The 17556-nt window shown below is 36.4% G+C and overlaps 1 protein-coding gene and 1 long non-coding RNA gene across 12 annotated transcripts in view; both read left to right on the top strand.

Moving 5' to 3' along the window:
* EYA4 (EYA transcriptional coactivator and phosphatase 4) overlaps nt 1-17556 on the top strand; it is a 271605-nt gene that overhangs the window by 77277 nt on the left and 176772 nt on the right. The window lies entirely within an intron of this gene.
* Nucleotides 9651-15334, top strand: LOC116549273. The gene is made up of 2 exons (XR_004267785.1): nt 9651-14763; nt 14806-15334. It is a non-coding gene; the product is annotated as an uncharacterized LOC116549273 (long non-coding RNA).

Genomic DNA, 17556 nt, shown 5'->3' with positions numbered 1-17556 from the left:
TTTTTTTTTTTTTTTTTTTTTTTTTTTTTTTGAGATGGAGTCTTGCTCTGTGGCCAGGTTGGAGCGTAGTGGCCCAATCTCAGCTCACTGCAACCTCCACCTCCCAAGTTCAAATGATTCTCCTGCCTCAGGCTCCTGAGTAGTTTGGACTACAGGCGCACGCCACCATACCCAGCTAATTTTGTATTTTTAGTAGAGACGGTTTTACCATGTTGGCCAGGGCAGTCTCGATCTCTTGATCTTGTGATCTGCCTGTCTCGGCCTCCCAGAGCCCTGGGATTACAGGTGTGATCCACCGTGCCAGGCAAAACTTGCCTTTTTTAAATGTAGTTTTGAAGATAAATAATACATATTTGTAGAACTCTCTTGTATTTGCTTGTTGACCTACAATTCAGGAAGATGATGTCATAGTGCTTTATTTCTTAGCATGTAGTTGTTTAGTGGGCACTTTTTATTTTTCCCGAAGCATGGCAATTTGTGAGCAATTTAAATCTCTGCCTTGTGGTAGGAGTTGGACTCTTCTATGGGTGTGACTGTTCTTGTTTATTGGCTTCACTGAGGATAGAACCTAGGGGAAAATTATGAGAGGAATTACCACAAATGTAGAATCAGAATTTTTAGATCTGAATAGGCCTTGATGATTGTTCAGAATTGGATGTAAACATTTTTCTGGCAGTGAATGAACTGTTCAAACTGTGGTTTACCGGTGAAGGTAAACAAAAACCAAAGGGTTTCTCTTTGCTTGTCCTAATTTCAGATTCTAGTTCACGTGGTGCCTGTGCCTTCATCTTTGTATCTATTCTGTCCTTCCCATCTGATAAAACTTGTACTTGGTTTGTTCTGTTTCAGATGCTCTTTTTATTCTGCTACCCAGAGCCTTCTTGGTTGAAATAATAATTTTAAACAATTATTTTTTTTACAAAAAATGTTGGGGAGGGATAACACTGGGAGAAATGCCTGATGTAGGTGATGGGGGATGGAGACAGCAAACCACCATGGCATGTGTGTACCTATGCAACAATCCTGCAAGATCTGCCCATGTACCCCAGAACTTAAAGTACAAGTAAAAAAAAAATGCACGTACAAAAAATCAGCCAGAGTCTCCTGAACTAATTTAGTTCTTTCAGCAGCTTTGACTGCCGTTTTAAACATCCAGCATACTTCAATGGGTTCTACACCTCCATAGATATTGCTGACATGTATCACTCATACTTATTTTTACTTGGTACTCTCATTTGTAAGTGTATTCCTAATTTTGAGTTTCCTCGCAAGTCCTGAACTGTGTTTTCTACTGCCATTTCCTTTGTACTATTCATGCTTTTTACACACACACTCTATTAATGAGATGATCCGAGCATAAAGTATTATTTTTCTAAGCCTCATATGAATCTGTGGAGTTGTGTCCAAACAGTGAATCTGGTTACAGGAGGACACTTTTGCAGCATTTCTGCTTAACAGCATGTGCAGCAGGCAGCTCTGTGCTGTCTAGTAAGTCCTCATCCTGATTCGTATGGTGTGTATCCATCTGTGCAGAATAAAACTTCATCCCTTCCTTCCCTTCCCCACCTTTTCTCTCAGATTTTAGACCTCAGAAAACCTCTCTTTACTGCTCTTATGGGGGAAGAATTCATCTTCAGGGATTTGAGCTTTGAGGATAACCGCATGATGGTATCTTTTAAAAAACAGAATTTCAGAACAAGGCATAAGCTGGAAGTTATGCGTCTGCACACAGAATTAGCAGTCAGAATTTAGAGATACACAAATCTCTGTAATTGCCAGGAAACTGGATGAGTGAAAATCTTCACTATGATTGCACCTTTTTTTCTTACTTCATAGCTCTGTCAGTTTTTACTTTGTGCATTTTGAGGTCATGCCACTTGTGCATACAAGTTCATAGTTATTACATCTTCTTGGTGGACTTCCCTTTGATTATTGGATAATCCTTTTACCAGTATCAGTGGGTTTTTTTTACTGAAACTTTATTTTTTCACATCAACATTGCTGTATCAGCTTTCTTTTGGCTAGTATTACTTTGATATTCTTTCTATCCCCATGTTCTCATTAAAAAATCGCAACTTTTTTTTTTTTTTTTTTTCTTTTTGAGACAAGACTTCACTCTCGCCCAGGCGACAGTGCAGTGGTAACATCAGAGCTCACTGCAGCTTCGACCTTCCAGCTCAGGCGATCCTCCCACCTCAGCCTCTCGAAATAGCTGGAACTATAAGTGTGTGTCACCATGCCCAGCTAATTTTTTTTGTATTTTTAGTAGAGATAGAGTTTTGTTGTCCAGGCTGGTGTTAAACACCTGGGCTCAAGTGACCCACCCACCTCAGCCTCCCAAAGTGTTGTGATTACAGGTGTGAACCACCAGCCCAGCCTATTTCATAATTTAAAAAATAGCCCTGATAATTTCTGTATTTGAATAGAGATTTTGTTGTTTACATTTATTGTATTTGTAAGTATGTTGGTATGTGTTCATATTCTATTGGGTTTTCGATGACCATTTTTTTTTCTTGCTCCTTTTTCCCCCTCTTCTTGCTTTCCATTAGATTGTTAAGGATTTCTGTTTTTTATTTTATTTCTCTCTGCTTATTTGAAAGCTATACAGCATGGTTTTCTTTCTTTAGGTTTCAAGTTTACATTTTTAAAATATGCATAAATTTTATACATTTACAAAATTTAATTTATATTTATATCTTCTTCCTGAGTGGACCTTAGCATGTTGTAAATACTGAATAATTACTTATTTTACAGTAAACAGTTAATTAAATCTGTATTTTACTTGTTTTTTTTCTCTGTTATCCTGTTGCATTCTTATGGATTCATTTTTCCTTTTTTGTTATTATAGATTCAGGGGGTACACGTGCAGGTTTATCATATAGACATATTGTGTAATGATGAGGTGTGGACTTCCAACATGCCTATAACCCAAACAGTGAACATTGAACCTAATAGGTAATTTTTCACTCTTCACTCTTTTTTAACCCTCCCCTCTTTTTGGAGTCTCCATGTCTATTAATTTTCTCTTTATGTTCATGTGTACCCATTGTTTCATGTTCTTCACATGTACCCCAAAACCTGAAATGCAATTAAAAAAAAAGAGTAAAAACAAAGTGTTTTTTATTTTCTGGGTTATTTCACTTCAGATAATGACCTCCAGCTCCATCCATGTTGCTGCAGGAGACATGATTTCACTCTCTTTTATGGCTACATGGTATTCTAGATTCAATTTTTGTCATACTAAAGTGTATCCTCAAGTAATTGATTCAAAAATGGTCTAGGGGTGGGTGGCTCTCTTTTAATTTTAGTTTTGAATAATACTTTAGCTGGGCATAACAGTCTAGATTAGAATTTATTTTCTTCTTGGCATTTTAAAGATGTTATCCTATTGTATTCTGCCTAGAACACAATAAAGAAAAATATTTTTGAATGTATGACATGTTGTTTCTGGTGAGAATTTGCTGTCAGTCTATCCGTTGGTCCTTTGTTATTAATCTGTTTTTTCTCTCTAGTGGCTTTTGTTACTTACTTAACTTTGTTGGTAGTCTATTATGTTTTATCCAGGTATCGATTCAGCTTTATTTGTCCTGAATCTCATGTAGGACAAATAAATTTTTGATGTCAGCAATTCTAACTTTATTAAAATTCTCAACTTTCATGTCTCCAAATAGGGTTTCCTTGTCTTTATGTGCAATCCCTTTTCCTGCAGTTTCTATCAGATAGATAATGTAGCCTCTCAGTTATTCTGTGCTGTCTGCCCATTTCAGCAGCTTTAAATTTCCTTTCTCATGTTTTAAATTTGTAATGCTTGTATCTCCTGTTATTTTTGCGTTTCTGCCAGTTTATATTTGCAGAAGTTCTATTTTGGAGGGAGGAAGACAAGGAACTTTCCCCCTTACTACCTATTTGGAAATCCTAAACAAACTTCCATAAAAATAATTTCATATGGAGAAAAATTTATGTTTAAATTGGTTGATCTTGTTCACTGTATTTCTTGGAATTAGAATTTATTTGTTTGTTTTGGAATTTTGGTATGGGCTTATATTTGAGTTGGAGAATTCCAGCAAAAGTCTTCTCTTTCCCCCCAGTATCCTTTCACATTAGATGAAATTGGGTTTGAGGTGGAGAAACGATCACCATACTAGCTCAGTTTCAGAGTCATCTGAGGTATGTCCTCCCTACGGTGTTGAACTCCTTTAGGCCCACGGTCTCAGGAGCCAGATTCTTGCCTGCTCTGGACATAGAGGCCCGAGGGCCATGGCCTCTCCTCTGTTACCACTTTCCCATTTTCTGCCTAAAGATGTTTGGCATATTTTAAGATATCAGTTACAGCTTGATGACTTTGTATATTTTCAGATTGTATTTATCATTGCTATGGATTTTGAGCTAGAGGGGTATGTCAGTGATCAAATGTGTCATCTTCTTTGGAAGCAACTTGAATGGAAGTTGAGGCTAGACTTGGGGATTAACTGCTGAGAAAAACTTAAAAGGGAACGCATTGATTATTGATCAAGTGCCTATATCATTTAATATTCAAACTCAGATACTTTTGAGAGTGCAGAAGGCACTGTTGGTAGTGATATAGGATTATAAGTGTAAACCGAGCTATTATAGGAATGTAGAATCCTATGGTCACTGTGCTATAAAAGGACTATCCTCTTTTAATTTTTAGAAAGGAATATTTATGATTCAGTATCACAGACAGTTATTTTTATGATTGTCTGTATGCTACCCAGAGTTACAAGACAACTTTTTCTCCAAGAAACACATGATTGCAAGAAGTCTTTGAAAATGTGGAGTATGGAGCTGAGAAAAAAGTGTGGGGTATGAGTAAATCTGAAACTAATGTTAGTCATGAAGTTTTTCAGCAATATGTACAGTTCCCTCTTTAAAATATTTATAGTGTTATGTCTCATAGTAGTTGGGCCTAATTTTCCAAAACACAGCCACAGGAAGAATGTCAGCAGTAGGAGTTAATTTTAAGGTTGAGTGATGGGCACATTGTACCATAAGACAGTGTTTTGACTGCTATAACATACTATAATTCCTAATGAATCTGGTAAATAAGCATATGAGAAATTTATAGCAGTTACATCTTGGAAATACTGAATGAAACAATATATAGAATTTGATTTACCCCTAATAAAAGTAAAGGTTCATGTTATGCAAACACATTTCAGACTTTCTGTGAACTTGTATGTGTGCCACACCCACCTACACATTTTGTCACAGGTGAGATTTGACAAAATGATCTCTACTTACCCTGCTATCTTTGAAAGCCTATGATTCTAGTGACTGTTTCTAAATGCAAATATTATCAACTTCTCAAGGCAAAATTCGTTTTATTCTGTGTATGTATATCTATATCAGTATAAAATATGTGTGTGTGTGCATGTGTTTGCGTGTGTGTGAAGATCAGAAACTCATGGTGAATAAATAACAGGCTTTAACTTTTTCTGCTCATTAGCATATTTCCCCAAGCCAACATAATTCTTGTTTTTCTGTTTTTAGAATAAGCTCCTGCTATCATGTTGGTCAGACAGGAGAAGAGCCATCTCATCTTTTGTTTGTTAGAAGGTTTCAATTATTTAATAAGTACAAGTAATTAAGACATTAAGAATTAAAGTGGCTCCAAGAAGAGCTCTGAGATGCAGAACTGCAGAGTGTTGCCTAGGTTTCTGAGTTTGAATTTCAGCAGAAGTGTGAAAAGTTTCTGCTGCTGCCTCCTTCAAAAGTTTTTAATAAGATGTAATATGTTGACATATTAATCTGAATTGAGACTGAAAAATTACATGAACTTTGATTAATCAGATCAATTGTCAAATCCACCTATTAGGCTATTTCTCTTTATACTAAAATTTTAATTACTCATATCACCAAATAGCTCAGCAAAAATGTTTAGCTTTTGCATATATGTAATAAAATAGTTGATATTGAGGTTCTAGGGGAAGCTAGGATTTTGGGTGTGTGTACCCATGTGAGAGAGACTGAGAGAAGGATTAGGAGTGAATGTATCAGGAATGAATGCTTCTAAAACCTTGTTTTCCAGCAACAGGTTTGATATGCTAATGTGGTCAAAAATAATAAAGAAATTATCATAGCAGTTCTGTATTGTTATAAATGCTTAATCGTCCTACTCTTAGGTTACAAGATATGCCTCAAGAAAGAGGTAGTACAAACACAAGGTTCTTAATATAGGTCCATAAGAAGTGTCATGATGTAATATCTGGATATCTAGGGGGCTACTTTTATTTCTCACACAATAAGAATAAACATTTTGGGATTAAAACTCACTCTACATTAAATTTTTAGAATTTCTGTCTCCATTTGAACAAGTTTTAATATTGTTGATTTCTTCTTCTTTGGAAAATCAGCCCTTCAACTTTTCAAAGACAACTTGAAAATTGGACACCAGTTCATATATAATGCATATATGTTCTCCACTGCTGTCCAAACGTTTTGTAGCTTCATAGTAAAAATAGGGTTAAAATTCTTAAATTAGGGAAAGTGCATGAATTATATAGTGCATCTCTTTATATGACCAAAAATTATGCTGTATTCTACCTACCTGGACACACTTTTGAATAGTATCCACAATTACAAGATTTATTTACAATTCTATTTAAGCTTCTGTAATTTTGAAGGAAACTGAAGAAATTTAGAATCTTGGATGATCTTAAACTTCTGTTTTTTTTTTTGTTTTCTGGGTTTTTTTTTTCTTTTTCCATTTTTTTTATTGCATTTTAGATTTTGGGGTACATGTGAAGAACATACAAGATTGTTGCATAGGTACACGCATGGCAGTGTGATTTGCTGCCTTCCTCCCCTTCATCTATATCTGGCATTTCTCCCCACGCTCTCTCTCCCCACCTCCCCACCCCCCCATCCCTCCCCCTTTTCCCCCCAACAGACCTTCTGGGGTTATTTTTGGCCAGGAGGCAGAGGGAAGTGTTATATAGTACTTGACTCAGCAGCATTCTATTTTCAAGTATTTTTTATTTTACAAGTTTTTCTTATGAAATATGTAATTGTAATTCCTATTTCGATTTTATGAATTGTTTGTTCTATTTCTATAAAATAAATCTATGAAGTTATTCTATTACGTGTATGAAGTATCAAGAAAGGGGATCCTTGTAAAAGTGCAAAGATAGGAAACGAATACCGGGTTGTTTCTCTGGTGCAAGCTGGTTCTCAGCATAGCTCAGGGACCCTCAGTAAATGCTTGTTGAGGGGAAGATTGCTTGAACTTCATTGAGTATGGATTCTTCATAATAATAATAAATTAAAAGAAAACTTTTCATCAGGAAATCAGACAGTATTTCAAAAAAGTCAAATTAATAAATTTGGTGCTTTTTTCAAGTTTTGTTAGTTTTTATTGAAAATTTATGAAGCGTATTTCAAAAATTATTTTGAAAAAGGTGCTGTAATCTTCTAAAGATAGCTGGCATGTGTATAGGATGCCAGGCTAGCCCATCAGGTGAAGTGTCCATTGTGGGACTCACAGATCGACTCATCAGATGGGAAGAGTGTGATCAGTGCAGCATGCATGTTTAATCAGGTAACAATGGGAGCCATACAGGAAGAGGATTATTATTCTAAGAAGAAAGGACCTATAGGATCTTGTGGAAGGTAAACATATCCATAGGATGGGAAAAATAATGTGTATATATACATATATATGTATATATACACACACATACATGGAGAGATAACTGAAATATCATCTTATTGGTGTAAACCATTGTGTTAGTATCAGCATTATTATTGTTGGTATTCACATCTGTATGAGCCATTTGATCAGGATGGATTAGCTGTCAAGTCATAAAGATTGACTTTATGACATGTCCTTTCAAACCTTACAGTTCTAAACTTTCACTGTTTGCATGTACTTTTATGTATAAATCTGCATCTGGAAAGACTGATACTTCTCTAAGGCAGGGGCCAGCAGATGTTTTTTGTACGGGGCCAGGTAGTAAAGTTTTGGACCATAGAGCCATGGCTGCAGTTACCCTGCTCTGCCATTGCAGTGAAAAAGCAGCCATTGATGAGGTGTAAATGAAAGGTATAGCTGTTAGCTTTCTGTTGGCTCAGCTGTACCCACAGGAGCAGGAAACAGGCTGTAGTTTGCTGGCCTCTCCTCGCCACATCCTCTTCTGTTGTTAGCTACCCATCTTGGGGTTTGTTCTGCTGTATGCTATATCTGCAGGTTCCTGTTTGGTGGTCTGCTTCTTTGCTTATGCTTCGTTGACACTGTCTTGTAGGAAAAGCTTGTGGGGACTTCCGTACATCTTTCAAGTTCAGATTTGGGAAGATGTGTGTCACCTCTGTCCTTTCCTGTTCCTCACATATGGAAGCAGTGATGCCCTTCACCCTTCTGCCAAGAGCAGCCTGATTCCAGAGCCAGCCTTGACCAGAGCTTGACCCATATTGGGGGACCTCAGCTCTAGAAGCTGGCAGGGTGTGGGATGATTTCCACCTCTGTGACTGGTGCCAGGAAGGTCTGGGGAGGGAGACAGAGACAGAGACAGACAGACAGACAGACAGACAGACAGACAGACAGACAGTTTGATAATCCCAAATCCCAAAACTGAAATGCTTAAAAATCTGAAGCTCTTTGTGCACCAATATGACTGTCAAAAGAAGTGCTCTTTGGAGCATTTCAGACTTGGGATTTGGGATGCTCAACTTGTATAATGCAAATATTCCAAAATCTGAAAAAACTGAAAATCTGAAATGCTTCTGGTCCCAAGATTTTTGGATAAAGGATGCTCAACCTATATATACAGGGAGAGAGCTGAAAGAATGTGTCTTTTTGGTATATGTTATTGATGTGGGCCGTTTTGTTAATTATCAGCATTATATTGTTGACACCTATATCTGGGCAAGGCTGTGTGACTGGCAAACCGGACCCTCGCCCTCTCAGGTTCAGAGGCCTTTCTTCCTATGCAGAGAGTGAGACCTTGCTGGCTTGCCTGGACACAGAGACTGTTCTCCAGAGCTATGGATTCCCTTCCTCTTTCCTTCACCATGACTGAAGTGCTGCTCCTAACAGGCAGATTGCCCTCAGCTGACTCTATTCTTTAAGTACCAGTGGCGTCCTCATCTTCCATGTGCTGCCCGATTACATGATTCCATCTCTTGGCCATTACTAGGCTCTCAGAGCTGGCCTGACCCAAACTGCTTTGCGCTTTCTTGCTGCCTTCCGTCCCGCTGCCCCTGTGCCTTGACCTCTCACTGACCCTCGTTCCTGAGAGCTCTTGCCTTCACTCTCAGCCCAGCATGAGTTTTGCCAAGGAAGAGATTCTTTTCAGTGGAGTGATATATAATTTGATTTTTGTTCAAATTCCTACCTTTTATAGTCATTGGTAGTTAAATTACAAATAAATCTTATATTAAAATTGATATTATTATTATTATTTTTTGAGACAGCGTTTCGCTGTTTCACCCAGGCTGGAGTGCAGTGGCATAGTCTTAGCTCACTGAAACCTCTGCCTCCCAGATTCATGCAGTCCTCCTGCCTCACCCTCCCAAGTAGCTGGGATTACAGCCATCTGCCATCACGCCATGCCAATTTTTGTATTTTAGTAAAGATGGGCTTCACCGTCTTGGCTAGGCTGGTCTCGAACTCCTGACCTCAGGTGATCTGCCCGCCTTGGCCTCCCAAAGTGCTGGGATTACAGGTATGAGCCATGGCACCTGGCCTTAAATTTTTTTTTTAAAGGACCTTATCATCAGTGCTCAAAGATAGTCAAAAGATAGCCATAGAAAATGACCAGTGGGGTCTGATGTTGGTCATGGAACATAGGGAGAAATTTGAGATTAACAGGAAATCAAATTAATGCTAATTAGATTGTTTTTCCCTGAGTAACAAAGACATATTAGGAGGATTTCTGCTCCTAAATTGCTGTTTACTATTCCAGAGTCAAAATACTTGATCCAATTCAGTAAATGGAATTGTACAAGAGACTAGTGATGCTTTACCTTTTATATCAGAAAATTTCTCAGAAATGCACGTAAGTTCAAGTTATTCTTTTATTATAAAATCACTCTATAAAGACTGCTTCCTATGTTTATGGACAAGGGAGAGGAAATGATACATGCTTAAAAGATGAGTTAGGAAGCCACTGTGATTGTTCAGATGATAGGCTGGGAGGGATAGTAAAAGCGAAATGGAAAAAATTATTAGAGACTATACAGTGGTCAGTGTTAGTTTCATATGGATCAAGTTGGGAGACTTTTAATAAAGCACAGGATTATTTACATAACCAATGCAATTCTCTGGGATAAAGGGCTCAATAAGTTAGAGTCTTTGGGAAAGCAATCTTAGAGCAGAGTTTAACAGCAGTACCAAGGAGTCACACTACCTGATGTGAAGGGCTGGTTCTATACCTTAGTATGGGAAGATTATTTAACTTCTCTCTGCTTAGTTTTCTCATCTTTAAAATAGTGCAATGAAGAATAAACCATTTAATAGAATTGATTATGTGTGGATTAAATGAAACAATACAAATAAGACATTTAGAACACTTAAAATGTGTTATCATTATTATGTTATTATGGTTATTATTTGGAGTCACATACACATGGTTTTAAATCACTCCTCCACTGTTTACTTGCTGTATCGCTGTGGGAAAATTAAACTCTCTAAGTACCCTTCTCTTTATTGAGGGAATTGAATTCATATGATGGCTTTAGGGGTTTGTTCAGATCCATGGAGGTAATCTTCTAACACATAGAATATGCTCAATAAATGACAGCACAAATTCACATTTTCTAAAGAGAAAAACACTTGGTTTAAATAACTTGACTGATTTTAGGGAGAGAATAAAACATATGTAGAAGTGAAATGTATCTACTGTATGTCATTTATTCAAAATTAATTTTAAATTTCCTTCCACTGACAAATATATTTAAAATGTACTGACTAATTAAATTTAGTTTAGTATTTTGTATGGATAGACAAATAGGTAAAAAAAAAGCAAACAAACAAACAAAAAACCAGACAAATGCATATAGAAAGAGTTGTCTCTCCAGACCCAATATTGGTAAATTTTAAAATCTTGAAGATGGATCATTTTGATGATAACACAGGTGTGCAGAATATACTAGATTGTTATGGATAAATGTTTGGCTTATAAAAATGGTACTGAATATTCATGCAAAAGCTCCCATATGATGTTAATTTAAACAAATCAAAATTAAATTCATTTCAACAAATGGAGGGCCATCTAAGTGCAAAGAAATTTTCCCGCTCGGTGTGTTTCTATCTATATTTTATTAATTTGTCTAAATCTTTTTAAAACACTTTTAAGCAGAAGCCTCCCTTAGAGTAATATGATACTTCACTTTAAATCTGAAGTTACATTTCCTTTTATTTGCTACAACTGTACATTTTTCTGGCTTCAACAATTATTAATTCTAGTAAATTATGATTTGATGATTCTTAGTTCTGTTTTTATACCATCCAAACTTTTTAAAGTTAAGTTTTTCTGAACTTTTTTTTTCCAATGTTTATTTTCCTGACATAAATAGGATCCATGTTAATAGTCTTATTATGTGCTAGCAAACCTGTGCCCAGTCTAGAGTGCAATACTCCCAGTCTGTTGAGTAATTTTATGTCGTCTGTTGATGCCATTTTTACAAGTGCTATAGAGGAATAAAGAAGAAGTGATGATGTGTAACCTCTCATGAAAGAACTGAAATTCTGGCCAGGGAATTTGTAATCAAATGACAATTTTTGTTTCACAGTTTTTTGTTTTTACAATTTTGGTAAACCTTAGATACCATGAGTATTTACTATGAATGAACAAGTCACAAGCTTCAATTAATACAAAAGTCTCAGAAATGTCCATTCTTGGTTGAATAGGTAACCTAGATTATTTTTGTGAGAAATGTGGATACCCATGAATGATTGCATGTATCTTCCAGTAAAACTGTTTCTAGTTCGTACTGATAAAATGAAATATAACGGTGCTTGGTATTTCTCAAAAGGCCTCATATTTCCTCATAAATTACCTGGGTCTAACATACTTGACATCTGCTGTTGCAGTGGTGTACAATATATACCTACATATAAATTGGCCTGGTACAATTCACAAAAGCACTAATAAGAATTATTTATAGACGCGAATGGTGATGTGATGTCAAAAGGTTTCTGTAGTGGTGTGTGTGGGATCAATTCTAAAGGAGAAGGAGCATGATTTGGTAGAAAAGGAACTCAGGTTTCATAGGAATGAACAAGAGTTATCTAAGAAAGATGATCGAATTGGGCCAGAGTCAGGAACTTGCCCATTTAATGAAACAATGTACAGTGAGGCAGGAGAAAAAAAAAAAAAAAGATTGGGAGGTCTCAAGAGAAATGGAAAGGGTATCAATAAGAAATTCCTAATCCTGGCAGCTGACTAAAAGTGGAACAAGCTTCCTAGCAAAGCTGTGATATCCACTGAGAGAAGAGAGATAATCAAGTCAAGAGTGTCTCCTTATAGGATGTTGTTTAAGGAATTAATACATTGGATAGAAGACAAACTAGATGCTTTCTAGGATATGTTCCACCTCTCAAATGCTGTGATTCACCTATTTGTATTGCTAATTAGCAGATGAATATAGTTTGTAAATGATATGACAATACAATTGATTGCTCTGTGATTATTAACTACCCCCTCTGCTAATAACAATGAGGTTTTTGGAAGATTTTTAAAGTGAAGCAATACATTTCTTTATGGGAAGATTATGTCATATTTTCTAACTTGATTTTGTAAAGCCCATTTAAAAAATCTCCTCTGTTGTTAGAAATGACAAATAACAAAAGTACAATTTTAGACTGAGATTTTAATATATATACTTTTGGGGGGATAAGAAGCATTAAAATAAATGAAGTCGAATAATTAAAAGCTGTATGTTTAGCTGACAATTTTTGGAATGGCACATATTTTGTCATACACTGTGGTATTCAAAAAAGCCCAGATTTGTCCCAAGTAAATAAAGAAATGTCTCTTAAATGTTTTCATCTCTAAAAGTCTGGTTTAGTGGTTTTAATATTTTCTTATGTTGATTTATCAGGATATGTATCTTGTGCAAAGTGTGGCGAGAACAGTATGTTTACATCAGTGAAGTATGTGGTAACTGAAAGGGCCTAAAAATGGTGATTTATGTTGGCTCAGGGCAAATGTTTTCTGAAAGGACATTGGCTTTGTGAGAATTTTTATATAAATAAATCAAACAAAATTCTGCTTTTCATTTCTAATGCTATTTGATTATTTTTTATAATCAAACTGGGTTTTTTTTTGCACGAGAAGTAGTGTAATGATTAGTACATCCCACCTCATGCTTATTTTAAAGATGAAATTTCAGGTTTTTAATCCGAAGAGCCCATTGTATACTTATCCTATAAAATGAGTGGGCTCTGTGCATTAAAATTTTTACCAAATGGATATGGTTTTATGAAATGGCAAAATGACTGCCTAAATGATGGCTCATAATCCCTAATGGACTTCTAAAAATTTGTGAAATATCAGAAATATTGGGAATGCATGGCTTTGGAGAAGGATAATGCACAGTAGTGATCAATATCATTTATTATCAGCAGAATGGCAGAACCCAATAAATAATTCACTTTCTTAAGGACCTACTGATACCTAGTGAATCCCTGTGTCATCATCAGCATTATTTAAAAGATGGCACAGAAGGTAACATCTGGGAGCCAATTCATCATTTAATTAAATTATCCTGTAATGAAATCTTCTGTAATGAGATTAATTTTAATTATTAATCAGGAGTTGACATGGGCACAAGGCATCATGAATAATAAATGAAAGGCTTTGTCTGTTCCATTTCTAAGAAAGGACCTACTTTACTGCAATGGTGCCTTTTATACAGCCATGCTGAATCCTCACAATGTGGCCATCCAAGAAGATGTCTTGATTTTTATTTCAGAACCTAAGAGAGGATAATTGACAGATACATTCAGATTTTGATTCCAAATCTGTGTATTTTTCCTGGACTCACCAATTTTTTGTTGAAGCAATTTTTGGTTTTAAAAATATTTTGAGGACGTCAAGGATAGAAAATCCTTTTCCAGAGTAATCTGGGGGTAAATTCCTAATTCAGGGACAAAAATGTCACCTTTTAAGGGACAAAAATAGGTAATGCAGTCACATTGTGGTATCAACCACAGATATGTTATTGTGCTCTTGTGTGGATGGTTTGTCAGCTCCTGACCACCCCAGATCTGCCACAGAGGGGTCACTGCCTCTGACCAGGCTTATATGGGGTACGAAGGAGATGGCAAATCAGTGGACTTACTCAATTCAGTGTGAACTCAGCAGTGCCCAGGGAGTACTGGCTCTCCATGTGGTCACCAAGCAGAGCCTTCCTCGAGACTCTGGCCATGTTGCTCAGTTCTGTGGCTTCTCCTTTCCCTTAGTTGCCTGAATGGAAGATGGCCATAAAGAGGAGGCATGAGTCCTGTTCTTTGAAGCCATGGAAATCAGGGTTAGGGCCACAGTAACAGGAAAGCAGACAGAAGGTCTTTAAGAACAAAGCAAAACATAACCTGTCTCACCTCCCTTAATTAAAGCTCTTCATTGTATTTCTAATTTTATTTGGACTAAACTCTAAAATCTTTAAAAAAGCTTCTCCTACTCCAGCTTATTTCAGTTGACCTATGCTGTGCCTCCTCTCACTTTCTCTCACCCCTTTGCCTTCTCCTCGGCCTACATATTCACTGTGCTACACTCTTCATGATGTTATTTTCAGAATTGGAAAGTGTGCTACACTCTCCATGATGTTAGTTTCAAAATTGGAAAGTGCCAAGACTTCTTCTGCTTTGAGGCTTTCTTATGTGCAGTTGTTTAGTCAGTTCAGTTTCTGTTGCCTTCTCTTGGATCTTTTTCAGATGCATTCCTAGTCATCCTTCAGGACCTAGCTTAAATGTCACTTCCACTGAGAAGCCTTCCCAGATTCCCAGTCTAATTTCTTTCGGATTGCTATATTTTCTCATGGCATCCATTGATTCATTCAAGATTGTGGTAAATTATATTAGACCTACTATGTGCCAGGGCTTTTGCTTTCCTTTCTTTAACTTATCAAAATGTATAATTATATAGTCATCCTCTATGATTATTGATTTATCTCTCCCACTAGACTGTAAGCCTTGAGAAGGCAAGGATCATGCTGAAACCTTGGCATCATGCCTGGTACATAGTATTCCCTCAATGAATACTTGATAAATGAATGAAAACAACAGAGAGGGGAACTTAACAATTTAATCTGTCAGACACTTGAAGGAGTCTCCTTAAGAGGCAATGCATTTTCCATCCATGGAAATGTTTAAAAAGAAACTAGACAACTCTGTGTTAGATTTGCCTCCAGAGAGAGAATTGAAGCATGAGAAAGGAAATTGAAATAGATGACCATAACAGTTTACTTTTTTTCTGTGTGGTGGTGATTCTAACATCTAGGAAATAATCAATAAATAGTTGCTTATTAATTGACTAAGACATTATATCTACTTGGTGACAGTCTCTCAATATTTGCTTTCCTGAAGAATATTTTTTTCTAATTTATTCTTTAAGCATTTATTCAGAATACTGTGAAAACCGAGACAACTGGTTCAATATTTTAGCTACAGCAATGTCCAGCACCAAAGAATCTCCGTGATTCTTTTTTCCTTTGATTTTATATTAATTGTGTTAGCAAAAACACTTGTCTTATATATTACAATAGTGATGAATGTATAGTAAAGGGAAAATAAGTAACATGATAATTGTAGTGAGTAATATCTGATTAGGTTGTACTATAAATTTTGAGTGTTATTATGTAAAGACAAAATTTTTGCAGGTAGCTGCACTAATCTTGCCTTCTGAAATAAGTTTTTTTAGGGTAAGGAACTTTACTGGTGGGCTGTGTGTATACTAAGGAAATCTTTCTTTTAATTGGTAAAATTCCACTGATTGGTAAAATTCCACTGCTCTCAGCTATCTTTCAATCTTGACCACTTAGTGTAATTAAAAAGACAGAGCAGAACAACACTGAGCCTCCTTATAGTTCTCCAGCCCCCTTTGCAATTCAGTCCGTGAAAATGAGTCTGTCTTCAGGGAGGATATTTCCCACACAGCTTAATAACTTGAAACTTGTAAGACAACAGAAATTTGAATTAGCAGATGCATATGCTAAAAGAAAAACATCTTTTTTAAAAAATCCAATTTTAAAGACTAAATTGTTCGTGATGTGCCTCAAAGGCACATGGGGACAGAATTCATGTAACTCCTCACATTCCTGTGCCTGAGAGAAGAGAGTCAAAACACCAGTGTTTAGGAACGAGAGATTTAAAGCAGTCTAGTCCAGAATGAATCTTTTCTTTCAACGCGATTTATTTGCAGGATAGTGGTAATAGTAAGACTTTCACAGTGGGATTTTTTGTTGTTGTTCTTGAGGGATATCTGGAAATTATATTAGTAATTGTGATTAGCAAGCTCTGCCTGAATGTATTTTCCTGCTACCATGTGTCTAGTTGGCATGTGTCACCAGGGCTGAACATTTTAGCACAAACTCAAAGTCGTATTGTATTTCAGTAGTTTTCCTACATGAGTCTGCATTTGCCAGTCTACCCATTTGATCTCTCTTAGCAAGGGAAAAAAGAACCCTAGTGACCTCCACCAAATTGTTTGTAAAATAAATAGACTATTGAAAATAAGCCGAATGAAATCTTATTTTATTAAGGCTGTATCATGTAGATCTTGTTTAGTATTCATATAAATATTAGAAATAGTACCTATATAAATAATATTTTATTATCCAGTTGTCTTTGATTGAAAAATTGCTTTTACTACTGAAATTTAAAAATCTAACCAGCAACTGAGCCACATAAAAGCTCAAGCCAATAAATAATACTCTTTAGCTAGTTTTAGGAGTGAGACGTCATCAAAGCACTAATTGACTATTTTATATAGCTTTTGCTATGGTTCAATGTGTTATGTGAGAGAATTCTTATTCCAGAAAAGAAAGAATAATTATATTTAGGTATGGCTGATGACCTGGAAGAGGTCTTTTTTGCACTTCCTTTTTTCAAGATAGTTTATTGCTCTGGATCATAAAGGAGAACATTTTTTAAAAAACTGAAAGAATTGCAACAGTGGTTCAGCAATGCATCTGTGTATGCCTAGGGCTTTGCTTCTCCTTTTTGGCTAATTACAGAAGGACTCAACAATCAGTGCTCAAGTAGACTTTGATTACTAGTTTATACATCTTTATAAGCACTTTTTTATTTTTTTAATTTAATTTTTTAAATTGTACTTTAGGTTCTGGGGTACATATGCAATCATGCAGGATTGTTGCATAGGTACACACATGGCAATGTGATTTGCTGCCTCCATCCCCCTGTTACCTACATCTGGCATTTCTCCCCATGTTGTTATATCCCTCCCTGACCTCCCCACCACCCCACTGTCCCTCCCTTGCCCTCCGGCGACAGACCCCAGTGTGTGGTGCTCCCCTCCCTGTGTCCATGTGTTCTCATTGTTCATCACCCACCTATGAGTGAGAACATGCGGTTTGCAT

This window comes from Sapajus apella, unplaced genomic scaffold (genome assembly GCF_009761245.1).
Source record: "Sapajus apella isolate SASKATOON/1434 unplaced genomic scaffold, GSC_monkey_1.0 scaffold6, whole genome shotgun sequence".
NCBI classification, from domain to species: Eukaryota; Metazoa; Chordata; class Mammalia; order Primates; family Cebidae; genus Sapajus; species Sapajus apella.
This window is presented reverse-complemented; position numbering and strand designations above follow the sequence as displayed.